Source organism: Drosophila takahashii, chromosome 2L (assembly GCF_030179915.1).
Source record: "Drosophila takahashii strain IR98-3 E-12201 chromosome 2L, DtakHiC1v2, whole genome shotgun sequence".
Lineage (NCBI taxonomy): Eukaryota > Metazoa > Arthropoda > Insecta > Diptera > Drosophilidae > Drosophila > Drosophila takahashii.
Window position 1 is genome coordinate 26,225,070 of NC_091678.1, and position 5,614 is coordinate 26,230,683.

Sequence of the window (5,614 nt, forward strand, 5' to 3'; positions counted from 1 at the left end):
GGTGATTCCTCTTCTTCTTACTTTTTTGAACAGGGCGCGAGCGTCGTTCAATGATTTTTTAATTGAATTCTAAAAGCGTTGTCAGTCCTTTGTTGTTGTTATTTGGGAGCTACGCTTTGGTATCTTTATATATATGTGTACTCTATATGGGTTTATGTGAAGAGAGAATCAACCTTGTGTTATGTGAGTTTTATAAAGAAAAAAAAAGAACAAGTTGAGGCTTGGACTCACAACTTTTTTAATGGACAAGGCGCAAACTTTGCGTGGTGGTTTTGTTGTTTTTGCTGATTTTATTGAGCGGCAGTTGTGTATTTTTTGTTTTTAATTTTTTCGCGCGCTCTTGGACTTGACAATTACATGGACTTTTTTCATGGCATTTCAATGACGTTCGTTAAATTTGTTACAGTCATGGTTAACACAGACACAGATACACACAAACACACACTCAGACACCAATAAAGAGAGACAGATACACTTGAAATTTATGGGCGCCTAACGTTTTTTTAAAGCTCGTTATTTCGTATTTCGTTTTGTTTTTGCTTATACGGCAGCTCAGTTCAAGTTCAATTGTTAATGTAAAAAGCTGCACACACACTTAACAACAAGAACAGCAACAACCAAGCTTAAATGCCATTAACTTGTTCGTTTTTTATTTGTTATTATTTAATTATTTGCCATTTTGCTTGACCAAAATGTGTAGGCAGGTATTCCCCGAACTATGTATACAAAAAAGAAACCATCTCAAAGAGTAAAAACCTAAAGAAGAGGAGACCTTTTGATATCGCTTAATTAATATCAATTACTATGCAATTAGAGATCGCTAAGCTAAGCAGTCGGAATTAAGAAAGAGGTCACTGGAAATTGATGAACTTTTGGCTTGCGGTGGTGCGGTGCGGTGGGATCAAACAATCGAAATTGGTCGAAAAGCAGCAATTTTGTTGTGGAATAAGTGGTAATAAAGGAAAAAAAACGTTGATGGGGCGGATTCGTTTAAGAGTTGAGCTTAAATTGATAGAAATATAGAAACAGTGTTTAACAAGATGCGCTAAGTCATTCTGGACTTCCCACGTTTACAAAACTTACATGATCTAAGAACTTTTGTTAAACCACGGAACAGGTATAAGAATGCTTTTCAGAAAAGTATTCCTGGGTAAATTCAGGCGTAACTTTTAAAGTTAAAGGGCCCAAACCTGAGTAAAACACAGCTCAACAGAGTCGGTTTAAATAGAAATGGCATTGGTTAGACCCTTTAGAAGGTCCTTTGTTATAAATTCAATAAAAAGATCTTCAAAATATCCATATCACTTCGACAAATCGATAAGTATCGATCGTTTTTATTGCTTCTGCCATCGCTAATTCAATGTTTGATGAATAAATGTCGATTGGCTGTGCGGGTGTGTCGCCCAAACCCATTGAGCACATTGGGTGACAACGACTAAGCAGTGAGCTCGACTTTGACTGAACTCGACTCCAGCTTGAGTGGCAGCCAATGATCGTACATGAGTGTCGCTGGTTGTAAGTAAGTACATATGTACCTTCGGTCCTTACCTTTCGTTGGGTCGCAGCCAGGCGGAATTTTTCGATTTTTTTTTTATTTTTGTTATTTGCTTTGGGCTGTGACCGCGACGCGTATAATTTACACGTTTTGCTCATTTGCGATTCTAGACTCGCAAGTTGCGACCGAAACAGAAACAAAACAAATGAATTTAAATCCGCACATATCCAGTACCTGTTACAGTAAAGTCTCGTTTTCTCATGTTTACTTAAGGGTTAAAGGTTAAGAAATACGGTATTTAAAATTATGGAAATCGTATGATATTCCAATTTGGTGAATTTTTCTATACTAGAAATATATGGACCACACTGTACATTATAAAGTGCAACTATAGACGTTATGTTATGCTTACTAAGTTCTGGATCTGAGTATTCACTGTGCTATATACTCGATAACGAATACTCAGCTTGAATGAAGAAAAGGGGAGAGCTCCTGCGGCGGCGCGCCGGTGGCTTTATCTGCTCTTCTTCCTCTTCAGTCTGAGTGAAATTCCGACAAGTGGCATAATTGCGCCCTGCGGCGGCTACCGTGCTAAGAGGGCATGAGGGATTTCGGATTCGGGGTGTGGTAAAGACAAAGGGGAGACAAGGGGACCCAGGCCAAGGGGCCATCGATATGCGGGAAAAAATCGCAAATCATAACCACGGCAACAACAAACAATAAATAAGTGCAGCAGCAACGTGCAACGTGCCTTAACTTGCATGCCACGTAAGGCAATTCCAATGCCAAAGAGCAACAAGTGTGCGTGTCCCAAGTCGTTTTGACTTTGCTCTGAGTGCAAAGTTGAGCATACATAAAAAATACGAGGATGACTTTACCGGAGGAGGATGACGAGGAGGGGAAGGAGAGAAGAGGGCAGGGGTGAAACTGGTGCGCAGTCGCCTTTAAAAGTCATCAGCGACTTACTGCACGCTATTCGGCATATAAAGCATACATAGGACCTAAAAGCATTGTTTAATTCACATGGCTGATACCCTTTCGAAGAGGATGTGCTTTGGATAAAAGTTACTTGTAATGAGAGGAGATTTCATTTTCTTAAAAGGAGATATCATATCTTAAAAACCTTTTTTTTTAATAAAAATCCTTGAAAAGTAATACTTTTTGAACCAGGATTTCTTGAGAACCAAAGTGCCATAACCAATACTGCACAATCTGTTCTAATTACTAATGCACATATTTTATGTCATATTGATCAAATACTTATTTCAATCAAATTTTAGTTTAAATATATATATTAGAGTAATTCAGCAGAGAAGTGTATTAACAAATCGGAGGACTGCCAATGAAAGCTTCTTATTACCCCGACTTCATCTTCTGGTCCCTCTGATTTCTGCCTGACTGCGACTCTTTCTCATTCGCCATTCTCGGCTTCAGACAGACAGCAAGTCAACATTCCATGGCCACTCGCAGGGCATAAGTTCGCGTCAAAGGTTTCGGAGTCAAGTCAGGCAAAAACAAAAAGCAAATTCAAAAAGCAAAAGCAACAAGCTGAGCGGAGTGCCAACGAGTGAAAAGCGCAAAAGGCAAACAAGAACAACGGCAGCGGATCGGCAGCAGAGATGGAGATGCAGTATAACCTTTGCCGGCAACTCATATTGATATTATGTGGGTACAGTGAAGCCTCAATGCGGCTTTTAAAGGTATTTATATATCTATATATTAGGATTGTTAATACATCGATAGTGGACACCATCGATGTTTTTGGCTATCGATGGTGGTCACTATCGATACTATCGATACAATTAAAGAAAATAAAAAACAAATTGTTAAAATAAAAGAAAAATTATGAAAAACAAATTATGGAAAATGTGTGGTTGACTCATAAAAATTAGGGGAAAGAAACGGTCTAACTTTTACAGCGATTAAAGTGAAACAAAATTCGATGTTAAGCCTTAACAATTAAAGTACCGTCGTGTTCTTAAGTACATATATACATTAAAACACTTTTTATACCCGTTACTCGTAGAGTAAAAGGGTATATTAGATTCGTGCAAAAGTATGTAACAGGTAGATGGAAGCGTTTCCGACCCTATAAACTATATATATTCTTAATCGGTATCACTAGCCGATTCGATCTAGCCATGTCCGTCTGTCCGTCTGTCTGTCCGTCTGTCTGTCTGTCTGTCTGTCTGTCTGTCTGTCTGTCTGTCGGTATGAACGCTGAGATCTCGGAAACTATAAAAGCTAGAAGATTGACATTTTGCATGCAGATTCTAGGTGTTCCTACGCAGCGCAAGTTTGTTTCAAAAGGGTGCCACGCCCCCTCTAACGCCCACAATCGCTTATATACGATTTTAAAAATTTCAATATTTTGGAAAAGTAAAAATGCAGTTTTATTGTGTTTATCAATACCTATCGAAATGTAGAAGAAATTTTTTAAATCGGACCATTCGTTAAAAAGTTACGGCGGATCCAAGTTTTTCTCCATCTCTTTCGCACTCCCTTTAGCTGAGTAACGGGTATCTGATAGTCGGGGCACCCGACTATAGCGTTCTCTCTTGTTTTCGTTAAAATATACCAAAAGTTGCATGTAAAATTTAATAATTTTTTTGGAGCGATATAACGATTGTGGGTTCAAACCATTGATGTTTCCTAAATTTTAAAACCATCGATAGTATCGATAGTGCTATCGATTTTTATACCAACCCTACTATATATGTACATTTACAAATTGCAATTTAAAAATAAAACAATTTTCATTGTGTCTTAAGATATTTAAACTTCATTTACATATATTATTCTTGTTTAAGGTTATTAAACACATATGTTTTTTAAGGTAATATCCAATTTCGTTATAGTTAAAATTTTTTATTTCTATAAAACTACGAAAACCTAGTTATGTAAGAGAGATTCCTCTTTTCCGAGCTAACACTTTATTTTTTGCTGACTTTGGTGTTAGCCTGGCCGCGTTGGAGATGTGAACGGGTCGCTTCTGTATTGGATGGGCGATGGCGATTGCCCTTTTCTCTGCGACTTGCCGACGGTGAGACTTCGGTGCTGACTCGTTTTGCATTTTAATTTTGCCCGCCGAGCGATCTTTTTCATCATTATCATCATCGGCGACGGCGTCTTCGCCGCTGTTCGGCATCAGTCGCTTGTTTATTTTTATTTCTGATTATTTTTATATTAAAGCTGCTGCAGCCCGATACGTTTCTTTTTTTTATCGCCACTTGTCGGCCATTTGGGCGTTCATTTGTCTCCGCATCCGTCCCTTACCGTTTGCCTTATTTGGTCAAGCTGGAGGAGCCGGTCAAAGTCAAGTCAAATCGGGGGACGCATTTTATTCTGGGAGGGGAATTTACTTTTATTTAATGAACATTTGCATGCTGAATGCTTAATTTGCCGCTCGAAAATATTCGATGAACTCGCCGATTTTGGGAGTGGTTTTGGCCAGATTATTTGCATGGTCAAAAGGTTGACAACTTGAAGGGAAATCCGGATACGACTCAGGTACAGTTTGCTGAAGTATCCAATTAAAGTTGAATAATAATTTTTGCTCCTTCATTTAAAGGAAATCATTTCTTTGGACTTACAACCACTGTTGGGATACTTTATTTGATCGGTAATTTTGTTATTCCTGAGAAATTGAGTTTACTCCAGTTAAGTGAAATTGGAACAATGCTAATTAGTATCAAAAATTATATAGGCATGACCCAATATATAATAGTTATATATAATAAATATAATAGTTATATTTGAAAGATAATAAGCATAAAAACAGTAATTATAACGTGCGCTCCTTCTGCAATTTTATAAAAAAATCTTAACAATTCTGATGTCATAAAAATAACCAATTCTCTCCCTCGTTTGGTGACTGTTCGATAATTTTTTCGCGACTTCAGTTCTGCCTTTTACTTTTTACTGCTTCTGTATATATATTGTTGTTTTGGCATTATAACTTTTCGTGTTTCACAATGTGCATGTCGAACAGAAATTCTCGTTTTTGCATGCTGGCTGCGAGTGACCAAAGCAAAAGCAAAAGTCAAAGGTGAGACAAGATACGGAGCCATGACATCATGGCTCAGATACTTGACTCCCGAGAGCAAGTGAAATGTCGAA

The 5,614-nt window shown here is 37.9% G+C and overlaps 1 protein-coding gene across 5 annotated transcripts in view; it reads right to left on the reverse strand.

Moving 5' to 3' along the window:
• Samuel (SAM-motif ubiquitously expressed punctatedly localized protein) overlaps positions 1–5,614 on the reverse strand; it is a 61,202-nt gene that overhangs the window by 41,181 nt on the left and 14,407 nt on the right. The window lies entirely within an intron of this gene.